General features: G+C 45.7%; 1 long non-coding RNA gene across 1 annotated transcript in view; it reads left to right on the top strand.

Moving 5' to 3' along the window:
• Positions 1 to 3,656: 3,656 nt before the first annotated feature.
• LOC131384237 (uncharacterized) overlaps positions 3,657 to 16,858 on the top strand; it is a 50,848-nt gene continuing 37,646 nt past the window's right edge. The window contains exon 1 of the long non-coding RNA XR_009214896.1: positions 3,657 to 3,712. This is a non-coding gene — a long non-coding RNA (uncharacterized LOC131384237). The remainder of the gene's footprint in view (positions 3,713 to 16,858) is intronic.

Below are 16,858 nucleotides of genomic sequence, written 5' to 3'. Positions count from 1 at the left end.
CAGAGAGACTCTGTCTCAAAAAGAAAAAAAAAAAAGAAAAGAAAGAAAGAAATGCAGAGTCACAGGCCTTCCCCCAGATCTGCTGATTTAGACCCTATACTCCAGCATGACCCCCAGGCCCAGGCACCTTAACATTTGAGAAGCCCTGTGTTAAACCACTCACAGGCTTGCTGTGAGGATGAAGGCATATAGAGCACTCGGAGCAGCATCTGGCCCACGCAGGTGCTATTATTATTATTTGCATCAAGGAATGTTGTGCATGTTTGCTCACCCAGATACTTAATATGCATAAATAAACGTGTGCAAGGAGGACCGGTTGGAAAATTTGCAGGATCCATTGCAAAATGAAAATGTGGGCTTCTTCTTCAAAAATTAGAAAGCAGAGTCTTAAACCAAGAAGGCACCCTTCTGAGCTGGAGGCCTTGGTGACCGGAAGGTTTCTTTTCTGCGGTGACTTGGCCCATCCTTATGGCTTTACAGGTGAGAAAACCCGGGGGAAGGGTGCCAGAGCAGAGTGTTGGACTCAAGTCTCCCGTCTCTGGGGGGGCCCTGTCCCCACCCCACTCGGACATGCACACTTACTTCCTGGCCCTGCACGCCTGCCTTGGTGCCAACTTTGGGGAATTGTTGAGAATTCGAAGCTGAGAAATGTTCTCTTGTATTTGCACATTGCAAAGAGACATCTGAGCATGTTCCCCCCATGAATCGTGAGTATCCATTCCCAGGGAGCTCTAACTGCTCGGGAGAAGGGGTGTGAAATTTAATTTGCACTAATTATCCTGAAGTGAGAGGAGCGGGAAATGAGCTGGCTCTGCACATTCGGCCTCTTCCAGCGGCTCCCTGTTCCCCAGGTTGCAGTTTATTTATGTGAAAGGGGTGGGGGTGGGGTGAGGGTGCTGTTTCTATGGCAACCGCAGCTGCTGGGATTTTGGGGTGGCTGGGCAGGGAGGGAGAAGGGAAAGGCTGGGGCAGAGCCGGGCGGTGTGTGTCCTTGTGGTTGTGGGGGGCATCTGGAAGCCCCTACTGAATCTGATGGGTGAGAGGAGGTGGAGAGGAGACTGATGGAGTTCTTCCCAGCCCCTTTTCAGCTGGGAGAGGGCTTTGGCCAGGAGATGGACCTTCCGAATCAGCAATTCCCTGGAGCAGGGATGTCCCTCTCAGGCCCCCAGGGCTAGGCCAGCTGAAGGGCAGAAACCCAGGGTGGCAGCTGTCAGAGGGAGCACCAGAGAGGAGAAGGGACGCCAGGGCCCAGGACAAAGTGCCCCACTTGCCTCCTCTTGCTCCTCTCCCCCTCCCTTTCTCAGCTCCACCTTTCTCTTCCCATCTCTTATCCTCTCTCCCCTTCCTCACCTCCTCCCTCCCGCAACCTATTCCCTTTCCCCTTCCTTGCCCTCCCCACAGACTCTTCCTGCCACCACTAGAGGGCGCTGGGGCGCCACAGTCTCCCTGGGAGGGATTTAGCAGCCTAAGACCCTCCATGGGCACCTCGCAGGGGGTGGGTGGGCAGAAGGAGGAGGCCCCACAGCAACTGGGTCGTCTGCAAAGCGGGGCTGATTCTAGTCTGTTTGGAGCCTGGGGCGGGTCTGGGCTGTCCCCAAGGACTAAGGATGGATGGCACAATGACCTTCTCCTAACAGCCTTCAGGGGAAGGGGATTTGATGGGGAGGGTGCTTCTGTGGGACCTGAATTTGCATCCCAACCCTCACACCTAGTGAGACCTGGAGCAGGTCATCTCACCTCTCCAAGCTTGTCTTCTCTTTTGTGAAAGGGGGGTAACCACTCCCTGCTCAGAGGCTGTTGTGAGGACTGGATGGAATCACGTACAGGAACTGATCGCAACGCTCCAGGGGAAGCATTCCTTGGCCTTAGAAGGGAATCAGTCAGTCAACAAATGTTTATTGGGCACCTCCAATGTGCTAGGGGCTCTGCTAGGCACTGGGGATGGCGGGGATCAAGGTGGAGCAGGGCGTAGCATCATGGATCTTTCAACCTAACAGGGACAAAATTATTATATAAAAGAGAAAAATAATTTAGAAATTAGTAGCAAATTCTTGTTTTTGAGATGAGGTTTTGCTGTGTCACCCAAGCTAGAGTGCAGTGGCATGATCATGGCTCCCTGCAACCTCGACCTCCCAGGCTGAAGCGATCCTCTCACCTCAGCCTCCTGAGTAGCTGAGATGACAGGCTCCCACCACCATGTCCAGCTAATTTTCTATGTTTGGTAGAGATGGGATCTCACTATGTTGCCTAGACTGGTCTTGAACTCCTGAGCTTAAGCAGTCCTCCCACCTTGGCCTCCCTAAGTACTAAGATTATAGACATGAGCCACTTTGCCTAGCCTGTAAATTCTTTTTTTTTTTTTTTTTTTTTGAATGAGTCTCGGTCTGTCGCCAGGCTGGATGTGCTCCGCCTCCCGGGTTCACGCCATTCTCCTGCCTCAGCCTCTCCGAGTAGCTGGGACTACAGGTGCCCGCCACCACGCACGGCTAATTTTTTGTATTTTTAGTAGAGACGGGGTTTCACTGTGGTCTCGATCTCCTGGCCTCATGATCTGCCCGCCTCGGCCTCCCAAAGTGCTGGGATTATAAGCGTGAGCCACCGCGCCCGGCCTGTAAATTCTTAAGTAGTTGCAAATATGTGGACTGTGTTACAAAAGAGAAGTTCTGGGTGCAGACCAGGGGATCGTCTTGGTCTGATATTTAAGCTGCAGCTGAAGGGTGAATAGGTTCCTTCTTTCCCATGAGAGAGGCAAGAGGGAAGGTCTTCCAGGCTGAAGGAAGGGCAGATGCAAAGCCAGGGTGGAGGGAGGGAGAACAGGATGGATCCCAGGCCCCAGGGGTTTGGTGGAGGGTTGAGAGTGAAGGAACAGAGTGTGAGATAAACTGGGGAGTACTCGGGCAGGGGCCAGGCTGCCTGGAGGATATGGGAGCATGTATGGCTCTGGAGCTGTGGCACTGCAAAGTGGAAGGCCCAGCTGCCTTTTTGTGGCAGACGGAGGAGGCGTTTTCAAAGTGATGACAATGTTTCTGAACAGGAAAGTGGGTCTCTTCTTCTTCCCCAGCAGTCTTAGAGCATCTAAAAATAAAGCAGGCATCAAGAGAGCATCCCAGCAGTGCCATCACAACACAGGGCTCGAAGGTGGACAGGAGGAGGACCTAAGTGGACCCGGAGGCTGAGCTGGCCTCGCAGCACTGGTGGTGGGGGAGGGCTGATGGTGAGGACTCTGGGTCTTTGGCACCGCTGCCTAGGCTGTGGCCCTCAGTCTGCCCATCTGTGAAATGAGGGGGAGCTGGTCCTGACTACCTCCCAGGGATCCTGTGAAAAGCCGCTGTGAACTCCTTGCCAGAGAGGAGGTTTGCTGGTGCCACAATCCAGGTTTGTCGGTTTCCCTATCAAGCTGGTCTTTCTGTAACAATAGGCAGGGAGACAAAGGATTTTGGGGTCCCCACTGTGATGTAAACCCTGTGCTGGGTGGGGTAGGGGTTCAGAAGCAGAAGTTGTGTTTTCAGCATCAGGGAGCTCTAGTGGAGAGACAAGATTCGTGCATGAAATAATTACGACTGTTGTAGAAAAAAGAAAAGCCTGTAGGTCTCCCTTCCTCCCTCCTTCTCTCTGTCTACCTCAGCATTTCCAGGGCTCACTCTGCTCTGGGTACTGTATAAAGGACTCCACAGCCACCAACTTCCCTCCATCCTTGCCGCGTCTTTGAAAGGTGAGTATTTTAAACAATATATTTATTTTTCTTTATTTTTATAGAGACAGGGTCTTGCTGTGTTGGCCAGGCTGATCTCAAATTCCCATCTCAGCCTCCCAAAGTGCTGGGTTTATAGGTGTGAGCCACTGGGCCCAGCCTGGAAGGTGAGTATTCTTGTCCCCACTTTACAGATGAAAAAACTGAGGTTCAGAAAAGTTGAGTGACTGTCCCAAGGTCATGTAGTTACTAAATGTCAGACCTAGAATTAGAGAGACCCCAAGTCTGCCTATCTGAATCCAAACCTAATGATATATGTGAACCCATGACTGCCTTTCCCAGGGGTCGTCGAGGTACCTGTGTGTTGTGGAAGGAGAGTGGGAGAGGGAGAGGAAGAGGGATTGTAAGATTCTTTTAAAATATAAAGATTCTGGGGAAGTGAGGGCCCAGCAGTCACTCTTTTTTTTTTTTTTTGAGACGGAGTCTTGCTCTGTTGCCCAGGCTGGAGTGCAGTGGCATGACCTCAGCTCACTGCAACCTCCGCCTTCTGGGTTCAAGCGATTCTCCTGCCTCAGCCCCGCTGAGTAGCTGGGATTACAGGTGCCCACCACTGCGCCCGGCTAATTTTTTTTTTTTTTTTTTTTTGAGGCAGAGTCTCACTCTGTCGCCCAGGGTGGAGTACAGTGGTGTGATCTTGGCTCACTGCAACCTCTGCCTTCCAGATTCAAGCGATTCTCCTGCCTCAACCTCTTGAGTAGCTGGGATTACCGGGGTGTGCCACCACGCCCGGCTAATTTTTGTATTTTTAGTAGAGACGGGGTTTCACCATGTTGACCAGGCTGGTCTCAAACTACTGACCTCAAGTGATCCACCCGCCTCGACCTCCCAAAGTGCTGGGATTACAGGCATGAGCCACCAGTGGTCACTCTTTAGTGCTAATTTGTAGTTTTTCTGGTGCTGGGCTTGGGTGTATAAGGAGAAAGTAATGACATGACATGTGTGACTACGAAGAGAACAGGGGGCGTCCAGGTTGGGGGTGTGGCAGTGAGCGGCAGGAGGGCACTGGCACTAACAGCAGGAGGAGGCAGGGAAGGCAGCGTGCAGAACGCTTTGGCTGGAGAGCTGGCTTGGTGGCGAATTCGCTCGCTGTGTGACCCCGAGCAACTCCTTTCTGTTTGAGATTTTCATCTCCCATCTATGCGATAAGAATAGTAGACTAGATGGTGGCTAAGATCCCTTCCAGATTAAAAAGTCACTGCTGACTCTCACCTGAAGTTTGATGTGGGGCGGCCCTAACTGGCATCAGAGGTCCAAGGGTAGTCTTGAAGTCTGGTTCTACATCTGGGTGGCCCCAAACGCAGAGGAACAGTGACGGACGATATCCTCTCGTGATGTGGAACGCTGTGGGGCTGGACCTGCCTGTTTTGAGCCACTGCTTGCAGCTCCCGTGGAGCCTGTGGAGTCATTTCTCCAAGTTAGAGCCTTCATTGTCTCATGATTAACTTGAGCTTCTCACTATGACTCACATCCTGGAATGAGCTGAGCTCAAACGTGGTTTCTGTTGCTCAGAGAAGGGGCTCCCCTTTCTCAAGTCCCTTCCCTGCCTCCTTCTCTGCACTGGAAAGCTCTGTAGTGGATAGAGTGCTGGACTAGGGGACGGCCAGACTTGGGATCTTAACCTGGATCTTTTTAGCTTTGTGGCTCCAGGCAAGCTGCTAAACCTCCCTGAGCCTCAGTTTCCTCATCTGTAGCACGGGGATCAATCCACCTGCCTCCCAGGGTCCTTGAGATGATTACGAGAGGATGATGTCTGTGGGGGTGCCTGGTACACAGTAGATGTTCACTGAAGGCCAGTGGATTTTGGATCAGTTGACAGTTTCCCCGGCAGTGGGCCTGTTTCCTCTAGACCACTGTGTACTCCGAATAATTCTCCTTTAAGACAGAGGCCCAGATTTTCAAGGCAGTGGGTAGGATCAGGCAAGATCTGCAGCCTTGGAATAACCCCGTAACCCCACCTGTTCCCTCTCTTTGGGGCCAGGACCTGGCTGGCACTTGACCGAATGTACAAGCTTTCGGTTCTGCAAGAGCAAATTTAAGGTACCTGGCCAGCTACTCTCCTTACAGCCTCCAAGCTCTGCAATGGGGTGGCTCAGAACCTAAGATTAAAGGTTTTATTTATAAATCCGAAAGTTTTAATTTTTATCAAAAAGTCATACACACACAGTTTAAATAATAACATAGTTCTACAAGGTTTATTATAAAATTAACTCACTCCCATTTCCCCCACCCTAGAGAGGAAACCACTTTGACTTCTTTTAGCCAATTATTTTGACATTTATATTCATGTTTCTAAATGACATGCTTGTTTCACTACTTCTTGAATTTTCTTTTTTTTTTTGGTTAGCTAATTGACTTATTTTGTATCAGCTTTATTGAGATATAATTCACATATCATACAATTCACCCATTTAACAGGTACAATTCAGTGGGTGTTAGTATATCCACAGTTATTTAACCATCACTACATCAATTTTAGAGCATTTTCATCACCTCAAAAAGAAAGCCTGTGCTCTTTAGCTATTATCTCCCGCCTTTGTCCCCATCCCTTGGCACCTGCTAATCTACCTTCCGTCTCTATAGATTTGCCTATTCTGGACGTTGAATGTAAACGGATCATATAGTACATGGTCTTTTGTGACTGGCTGCTTTCACTTAGCATAGTTTTCTCAAGGTTTATCTAAGTGATAGTACATATTAGTTCTTTATTCCTCTTCATGGCTGAATAATATTCCATTGTCTAGATATACCACCATTTATTTATCCATTCATCAGTTGATGGACGTTTGGGTTGTTTCTACCTTTTGGTTAGTGTGAATGATGCTGCTATGAACATTTGTGTGCAAGTTTTTGTGTGGATATATGCTTTTATTTCTCTTGGGTATGCTGGGTTATGGGGTAACTTTGTGTTTAACCTTGTGAGGAACTGCCAGGCCATTTTCTACAACGGTTGCGTCATTTTCCAGTCCCTCCAGCAATATATGAGGGTTCCAGGTTTTCCACATCCTTACCAACAGTGAAGTTATTCTGGCTTTCCTATTATAGCCATCCTAGTGAGTGTGAAATGGTATCTAATGTGGTTTTGATTTGATGGCTAATGATGTTGATTATATTTTCATGTATTTTTAGCCATAGGTATATCTTCTTTGGAGAAATGTCTATCCAGATCCTTTGCCCTTTTTAATTTGGATTACTTGACTTTTTATTATGACTTGTGAGAGTTCCTTCTATATACAAGTCCCCTGTCAGACATAGGATTTGCAAACATTTTCTCCCATTTTGTGGGTTTTCTTTTCACTATCTCGATTGTATCTTTGGAAGCACAAAAGTTTTAAATTTTGATGAAGTTCAGCTTATCTATTTTTTTTTCTTTTGTTGCTTGTGCTTTTGGTGTCACATACAAGAACCCATGGCCAAATCCAAAGTCATGAAGATTTATCCCTCTGTTTTCTTCTAAGAGCTTTATAATTTTGGCTCTTACATTTAGATCTTTGATCCATTTTGAGTTAACTTTTTGTGTATGGTGTAAGGTAAGGGTCAAATGTCATTCTTTTGCATGGGGCTATCCAGTTCCCCAGCATCATTTATTGATGAGACTATTCTTTCTCCATTGAATGGTCTTGGCATCCTTGTCAAAAATCAATTGACCATAGCTGTATGGCTTTATTTCTGGACCCTTAATTCTATTCCATTGACCTGTATGTCTATCCTTATGCCAGTACCACACTGTTTTGACTTTTATAGCTTTGTATTAAGTTTTAAAATTGGGAAATGTGATTCCTCAAATTTTGTTTTTCTTTTTCAAGATTGTTTTGACTATTTGGTGTTCCTTGCAATTATATATAAATTTTGGGATTGGAATTTTCATTTCTACAAAACATGCCATTGGGATTGCATTGATAGGCATTGCATTGAATCTATAGGTCAGTGTGGGGAGTATGCTTATATCAACAATATAAGTTTGATAATTCATGAACATAGGACATCTTTTGATTTATTTAGGTCCTTTTTTTTTCGAGACAGGGTCTCACTTTGTTGTCCAGGCTGGAGTGCAGTGGTGCAATCACAGCTCACTGCATCCTTGACTTCCCAGGCTCAAGTGATTCTCCTACCTCAGCTTCCAGAGTAACAGAGACTACAGGCATGCACCACTATGTTGGCTACATTTTTGTATTTTTTACGTAGAGATGGGGTTTCACCGTGTTGCCCAGGCTGGTCTTGTACTCCTGGGCTCAAGTGTTCCACCTGCCTTTGCCTCCCAAAGTGCTGGGATTACAGGTGTGTACCACTGTGCCTGGTCTATTTAGGTCTTATTTAATTTTTGTCAACAACATTTTGCGCTTTTTAAAGTATACATTTCACACTTCTTTAGTTGACCTTTTCCTAAATGTTTTGTTCTTTTTGATGCTAATGCCAGTGGAACCGTTTTCTTAATTTCATTTTCAAATTGTTTACTGCAAATGTAAAGAAATACAATTGATTTTTGTATATTATCTTTTTCGTTTACTCTTGCTGAACTTGTTCATTAGTTTTAATAGTTTTTAATGGATTCTGATCCCTTAGGATTTTCTATGTACATGATCATGTCATTCTTTGATAACTATAACTTACTTCTTCCTTTCTTTTTCTTGCCTAAGTTCCCTGGTTCGTGGTGAGCATGGATAGTCTTGTCTTGTCCGTGATCTTAGGGGAAAAGCATCCAGTATTTCACCACTGAGTATGTTAGCTGTGGGTTTTTCATAGATGCCCATTATTAGGTTGAAGAGGTTCCCTAATACTCCTAATTTGTTGAGTGTTTTTAGCACTAAAGAGTGTTGGATTCTGTCAAATTCTTTTTCTGTGTTTGTTGAGATAATAATGTAATTTAAAAAAATCTATCGATATGGCATATTACATCAATTTATTTTCACATGTTAAATCAAATTTGCATTCCTGGGATAAATCCCACTTGGTCATGGTATATAATTCTTTGAATACGTTGCTAGATTTGGTTCGCTAGCATTTTGTTGAGGATTTTGTGTCTATATTCATAAGATATATAGTTTTTTGTGATATGTTTGCCTGGATTTGGTATGAGATTAATACTGGGAATGTCTTTATTTCTCCTTCCTTTTGGTGAGATAGTTTTTAAGGATATAGTATTCTTGGCTGGGAGTTATCTTTAAGTACTTTGAATATGTTATCCCACTGCCTCTGGCCTCCATTGTTTCTAATAAGAAGTCAGCTGTTAATCTTATTTGGCTCCCTTGCAAATGATGATTCTTGTTTTTTTTTCTCTTGCTGCTTTTGAGATTTTTCTTCTTCTTTTTGGTTTTCAGCATTTTTACTACTTTGCATTAATTCTACTTGGAGTTTTTTTGAGTTTTATAAATCTGTACATTAAAGTTTTAAAAAATCAAATCACAAAGTTTTTTTGACGTTATTTCTTTGAACTTTTCCCTGTGCTTTTCTTTGTCTCTTCTCTTTCTGGCACTCCCATTATGCATATGCTGATGCACTTAATGATATTCCACACTTCTCTGAGACTCTGCCCGTTTTTTTCATTCTTTTCTTCTGTTTCTGTTCTTTAGATTGCATAATCTCTGTCAATCTACCTTCAAGTTTGCTAATTTTTATTTTTGCCAGTTCAAATCTACTGTCAAGCCCTTTCAGTGAATTTTTCATTACAGTTATTGTACTTTTCAGCTCCAGAATTTCCATTTCAGAAAAATAATTTTCATCTCTTTATTTGTATTCTCTATTTGATGAGGCATTGTTACCATACCTTTCTTTACTTCTTTAAGCATGGTTTTCTTTAGCTCTTTGAAAATATTTGTAATGACTACTTTGAATTCTTTCTCTGTTACATCTGACATGTGGTCATTCTCACAGGCAGCTTCTGTTGCCTGATTTTTTTTTATGTGTGTCAAACTTTCTTGCTTCTATGCATGCCTCATAATTTATTCATTGGAAATTGGACACTTAAAATAATATATTGTAGCAATTCTGACCTCCTTTGCAGGTGTAGTTTTTGAGGTCATTGCTTGAGATCTGCTCTGACCCCGGGAGGGCTCTTGTTAGCTCTCTCATTCTCTAGTTCTTTCTGGCAAACTAGTCAGTGGTCTAGCTTATATCTCAAATGGATGGATCTACCAGTCTCCTCTGAATTGTTTTCACCACAACCTCTATTGTTTTTGAGAGTGCCTTTAGACTTTAACTTCCCCATATGCTCTTGCAAATGAAGTCAGTTCTTTTGAGACAAGCTTCAGAACTCTCTGTTTCATGGTCTGTCTCTCCCCATGGGTGAAATATCTGGAGCTAGGGATGGGGACAGTGGTCTGCTTTTCTCTCAGTCAGACCTTAACTTTAGGAGTTGGGTGCTTGCTGCAGTGGGGGCTGGCTGTAACCTCTGGTCTTCTCAGCTTGCCTCTCCTGGTGTGGAACCTCTGCTTTATGAATGAGCCAGGGTGAGAGTAGTTGGGGACCCAGGATTTGTCAGCTTGCCACACCCAAGTTAGAGTGGCCATCTCACTGGTGAGGGCTGGGAAGAAGAAGGGATCCCCTATTTCTCAGCTGTACTCACCTAAAACTTAGCATCTGCAACAGTAAGCTTGGACACGATGAGAAATGCTTATGTCCTGTTCTTCCTGAGCAGATACTGTAGGCTTCCAACTTGGAGTTAAGGAGAGAAGGAGCCCCGTGTAATGGGCTGCACCTATCCGCAGAGGAGTTTTTATAGCGCTGTGATGGGATGAGAGAGGGAGAGAGTGGATCATGGTTCAAATGTCACAGACTCTTGCTATTCTTATGGAATTTTCATAGGTTTTCCTGAATAAACATTTCTTTATTTGCTGTATGCTCTTAGGACCATTTCCAGGGGCTTTAAATAGTGTTTTAAAAATAATTTCCAGGAGTTTCACAAGGGAACAAATCTGCAGAGAGCCTCACATTTCCATGACAGAAGCGGAACTCTAGCTGTTTGACTTTGCACTGGGGAAGATGATGATTTAGCTCTCTTTGTTCTCCTTCCCAGTGCTTAACTTGCTCTCTCCATTCTCCTATCCTCCCAGTAGTGCTGTGATTTCTTTTTTTTTTTTCTCTGTGTAAGTTTTTGTTTTCCCTGGAGTTACTAGTTGCCTTTTTAAAAAGATATATGTGTTTGCTTGTACTTGTAACTAATTAAGTACACCAAACTCCTGACCATAGTGTACATTTTCTCTCAAGACAATTAGATGCATCAGGTTTTCTATCAATTTCATCCTCCTGATGAAATCTTCCAGAGCCTTGTGACCTGCTTAAGGCTGGACTGGTTGCTTTTTACACCTAGCACACAGGTGTCATCCTAGGCTCTCTCTTTACTGTCAACCTGGAGGGTTCCTCTGTCTCTCTTTTGTGTTGGATGTTCAGTTTCCAATATCTCATATCTTCCTCTTTCTTGTTTTATTCCCTTGTTTTGGTGGAGCATATCCTCCAGTACTTCCTGAGAAAAGATACATGGAATGTTGATTTTTTAAGACTTTGCACATCTGAAAATGTCTTTCTTCTGTCCCTATCCTTGATTGGCTTTTAGGCTAGGTATAGAATTCTGGCCTGGAAATTATTTTCCTTCAGAATTTGAAGGCTCTACTCTATTACCTTCTGGCTTTCAGTATTGCTACCAGAAGGAAGCTGTTCTCTATTCCTAATCTTTTAAATGTGGAAGTTTAGAGAATCTTCTCTTAGTTCCCAGGGTAGTGACAATTCACAATAATGTGCCTTGGTGTGTCTTTTTAATAATGAAAATAGACAATAATGTGTCTATTTTCACTTACTGTGCTGGGCCCTCTGTGAGTTCTTGAAATCTAGAAAGCTGTTTGTTGGGTCTGTAAAATTTTCTTGAATGATTTTATTGATGATTCCCTGCACTCTACTTTTTAAAAATTCTTTTCAGAAGATGAAACTCCTGGACAAATCCTAATTTAAAAACACTTCTCTTCCATTTTCCGCATCTGTCACTCTAGAAGAGCTCAACCCTGTCTTCCAACTTTCCCTTTTTAATTTCTGCCATTGTATTTTCATTTTTAAAAGCTCTTTTATTTTGTTCTCTTCCTATTTTTTATTAGAATCTTATTTCAATTTCATGCATGTCTTTTGTTGTCTCTCTGATGATATTAAGGAGATTTTCTCCCCCCCTCCTTGCTATTCTCTGTTATCCTCAAGTTGGTGTTTTCTCTGTGTTTTGTTCTTTATCTTTCAGATTAGAGGCTTTCTTCTGATGTCTAGTAAACCTCAGTTATCTTGCATGTATTTTAAAATAGGAAAGTATGGGCTGATTAGAAGCTCTGAGTACATGAGTGGGTCTTGTGGGCTGTGGGCTTCCTTGTAGGATGGTGTGACTGGGTTGTTTAACTGGAGAAACTTCAATGTTGATATCTCTAGGGTTTCTCTAGGTATAATATTTTCTCCTTGGTCCATCATGCTCCCCAGAGGAGACTCTTCCGGTCATCTGTCTGGAGGGTATAAGTCTGGCTGTCAGTGTCCCAAGAGCAGAGTGGTTTGTCATGGTTGGGGTCTTGGCATCCAGACTGCTCATCTTCATGGAAACTCTGTGTCATCAATAGAGTGCCACTGCATGCACTGAGCCCCGTGTCCCCCAGTCTAGAGGGGTCTAGTCTGGGACAGTGACAGCTTCTGAAACAGCCTTTCAAAGACTCCTCTTTGTTGTAACTTCTCCTTCACCTCAGCTTCCAGAGGTAACTGGTGCTGCCAAACCCTGAGCCTTTGGGAGACTTTTCTTTCTGATGCATTTTTCTCAATCATCCATTTATTTTCCAGCTCCTGAAATTTCGTTGTTATTGTCCCCTCTCCTGTTCTCCCATCCTGTGGGTTCATTCCCTCAGACATTTAAAGAAATCTCATCACTGTTATTGGAGCACCCAAGGGATGACTTTAGCATTGCAGTGGCTGTGCGTGTCCAAGCTGCCATCTTTATGTGGACGTCCTCTCTTCTCACTGACTTCCCCATCCCAGCATGGCAGCTCCATGCTTCCAGTTGCTCAGGTCAAAACTCTGGTGCCATCCTTGACTCTTCTCTTTCTTTTATACCTCACATTCAATCGGTCAGCAAATGTAGTGAGCTCTACCTTCAAAATCTATTCAGAATTCACCACTTCCACTGTGACCACTCAGGACCAAGCCTCCATTGTCTCTCACCTGGACGTCGCAATAGCCTCCTCACTGACCTCCCTCTTTCTCTCTTTGTATTTAGCACAGCAGCGTGTTCTATCTGTCATACTCTGTCACTCCTCTTCCTAAAGCTCTCCTGTGGCTCCCATTTTACTCTGAATGAGAGTCTAAATCCTAGTGAAGGCCAAAGCCTGTGTGATCCAGCTCTACACATCTTCCCAGACACACTGGCCTTCTGGCTACTTCACTGCACACAGGCAAGATCCCCCACTCTCCTCTTTAAATGGGACACTCTTCCTCCAGATATCTGTGGGGCTCACTTCCTCATCTCCTTCAGGACACTTGTGATGCATCCTTGACCCTTCCATCTAAAAGTAAACCCTTCCTCACTCTGGGGCCTCCCTACCTTCCTTATCCTACTTCATTTTTCTCTGTAGCAACTATGGGCATTAGAAATATATTTTGATCTCTGTGGTATCCTTAGCACCTAGAACAGTGCTTGGCACGCACATAGTAGGTGCTCAACAAATATGTGTTGCCTGCAGGCATGAATGAATGATTGCTTGACCTTGGTTCTGGTCCAGGTTCTGGAACTGACCTGGTTCCAGCCAGGAGCTCTGGCTCTACCAGCCCTCCCCTTAATTAATTAATCCATGTTTCCATCCATGCATTATTATTTGTTGTCCTGAGGATTAAGATTGCACAGCTAGAAAGTGGGAGAGGGGGGATTTGGCCTCGGCTTGTCTGACTCCAAAGCCCTGGCTGCTGCCCAGAATGCTAAAAGAAGGACCTTTCCACAGCCCAAGGAATAAGACCCAGTTCCCTGACTTGGGGTCAGAAGTTAGAACAGAACCTGGCCTCAGGTGGCCCTTGCTCCTAAGGTTCCCCTTGCTGGAAGGGCAGTCCCTTGAGAAAGTCCTGTAAGGTCCAGCTCCAGGATGCCACCTCAGGGAAGTTCTCCAAGACCAGGGCACAGTCAGCCGCTGCTTGCATGCTGTGTCAGAGTCGTGAGTGTCCTTCCATCAGGGACACTTCCGTCAATCAGGTTTCCATCAGGTTTCTTGCAAATGGCCGCTGCTCTCTGTCCACCTTTAACTGTGAACTTTTCAGGACAGGGACTGTGTGTTTTTTTCAGCTCAGTGTCCCATGAGCCCATGCAAGGCCTGCAGCCCAGGAGGCCCCAGAGGAGCAGATGATACAGGCCAGGGGAGTGGCCTGTGTGTGGGCTTGAATGGGGAATCAAGCTGTGCCACCCACCAGCTGCGGGACCTGTGGAAGCTCCTCCATGCCGTGGGTCTCAATTTGCTTATCTAAATAATGGAGAGAAAAACAGTCCCCCTTTCCATGAGGATCCAATGAGTTAACGGGTGTGACCATTTGCACAGTGCCCGGTGCAGAGTAGGCATGCAACAAAAATGGCTGTGACTCTGAGCCAGGCCTCCCCAGCCCTGGCCCACTCCCTCTGTGCTCCCCCAGCAGTGGGTGCTTCCGTTTGACTTCCTTCTATTGCCCTGGGCAGCTGGGTAATGAGTTCCTGGTCTACCAGCTTAGTCCTCTGCCATTAAGGGATTGGCCTATCTGCACTCAGTGTTGGCCTCTAAACAGCCTGGCCTTGACACATCGTGTCCTTGCCTGCTGGCCAAGCTGGGGACAGTCATCAATGGGGCAACTGAGGCCTCCTTGGGGCAACCACAGGGCAGTAGGCATCAAGTGAAGAGCAGCGCTTGGGATACCTGCAGGAAAGAGATACGGCAGAAAGCAAAGGCTGGCGGGGTGATGGGGCAGGGCTGTCGGGGGAAGAGGAGGGCTGATCGGGGATCTGCTCTGAGGACTTAGGGGAAGTCTGTCTTTTTGGTGTGTCTTTAGAAAGTCAGAAAGAGTTTTCTTTTTTTTTTTTTTTTTGAGACGGAGTCTCGCTCTGTCGCCCAGGCTGGAGTGCAGTGGCGCAATCTCGGCTCACTGCAAGCTCCGCCTCCTGGGTTCACGCCATTCTCCTGCCTCAGCCTCTCCGAGTAGCTGGGACTACAGGCGCCCGCCACCACGCGCGGCTAATTTTTTTGTATTTTTAGTAGAGACGGGGTTTCACCGTGGTCTTGATCTCCTGACCTCGTGATCCACCCGCCTCGGCCTCCCAAAGTGCTGGGATTATAAGCGTGAGCCACCGCGCCCGGCCTCAGAAAGAGTTTTCTGTAATCAAGGCACATTGATTTCCAATGCCAGTCCTCTTTAGCAGATTGTCAGCTCCAGCTAAAGTCAAGGTGGGAGGAGCCCCCTCAGTTCCTTCCTTGAAGTCTTGAGATTTGGGGCTGGAGGCCTGGAGTGGGTGCTCTGATAGATACCTGATAGTACTTATCTCCTGCATTGTAATTAATTGTTCAACACCTGACTTCCCTCCAAGAGGACGTTAGAGTTAGATTTATTCAACTTTGTGCCCTGCTTGCATCTAGCACAGTGCCTGCTGCATAAGTATAATGATAATATTAATAGTTATTTTTTAATGAGCAGTTACATCAACCGTGAGGTAGGTTCTATTATTATCCCTGTTTTTGAATGAAGAAACAGGCTGAGAGAGGTAAAGGGCTCCAGTCACGGTCACATAGTTAGAGGTGGCACAGCTGAGAGGTGGCCTCTTTAAGGCTTGTGTTCTGAACTCTGTGACCCTCTGCCATGTTGAGTGAGGGTTTGCTGAATGACTGACAGTGATGACCTGTGGTGATGCGTGGTTGTGTCAACAGTAAAAGAATTGAACAGCTCACTTCTGCCAGCCGCAGCTTTTGTCAGGGGCAGAAAGGGAGAGTGCGAGCTGGGCCAAGCCAGTGGTGGTTGGGCTCAGGCTTGGAGACCTGCTGGAGATTCAGATGAGAAGGTGGAGACTAGAATGCCCAGGCTCTTTTGCAGCCTCCTTTTTGGAATGCTAGAGTCTGGTCTCCAAGGCAAAGTGTTCTTCTGGCTCCTGTTTGAGCCCGTCCTGTAGTGGAGAAGCCATCATTTTCAGGGATAGATAACATTATTAGAAAACTCCTCCTCGCTGGGCACGGTGGCTCACGCCTGTAATCCCAGCACTTTGGGAGGCCAAACCTCCCACTTGAGGTTGGGAATTTGAGACCAGTCTGACAAACATGGTGAAACCCTGTCTCTACTGAAAATACAAAAATTAGCTGGGTGTGGTGGCGGGCGCCTGTAGTTCCAGCTACTTGGGAGGCTGAGGCAGGAGAATGGCTTGAACCCAGGAGGCGGAGCTTGCAGTGAGCCGAGATCACACCACTGCATTCCAGCCCGGGTGACAGAGCGAGACTCCATCTCAAAAAAAGAAAAAAAGAAAACTCCTCCTCCTTTCCAGTCCTTGCTTTCTTGCTTGGTTCTTGTTTCTTCCCTTGGGATCCTGTAGATTGAGTGGAATTTACATATGTGTTGAATGAATAATATAAAGATACCATTTTGGGCCTTCAGGGAGTTTAATACACACGAACCTCCCATCCCCAGCCCTGCCACCAAGTTTCCCCTGTTGTTAACATCGTACGTGACCACAGTACATTTGTTCAGACTAAGAAACTAACATTGGTACATCACCATTAACTAAATTCCATTATTTGGATTTTTCCAGTTTTTCCACTAATGTTTTCTGCTCCAAGCTCCAACCCAGGATCCTCCATCACATTTAGTCTTCACGTCTCCTTAGTGCCTCCTAGTCTGTGACAGTTTTTCAGTCTTTCCTTGGTTTTCATGACCTCGACAGTTTTGAGGAGTATTGGGCCAGGTGTGTTGTAGAATGTCCCTCAGTTTGGGGATGTCTGATGTTTTCTCCTAACTAGATTGGGCTTATGGGCTGTTGGAAAGCGCATCAAAGGGGTAAAGCGCCATCTCATATGGTATTGGAAGTGCACGATATCAGACGACATCACTGGTGATGTCAACCTTGACTGCTTGGTGAAAGTGGTGTTTGCCAGTTGTCTCCACTGTAAAGTT

This window comes from Hylobates moloch, unplaced genomic scaffold (genome assembly GCF_009828535.3).
Source record: "Hylobates moloch isolate HMO894 unplaced genomic scaffold, HMol_V3 SCAFFOLD_9, whole genome shotgun sequence".
Lineage (NCBI taxonomy): Eukaryota > Metazoa > Chordata > Mammalia > Primates > Hylobatidae > Hylobates > Hylobates moloch.
This window is presented reverse-complemented; position numbering and strand designations above follow the sequence as displayed.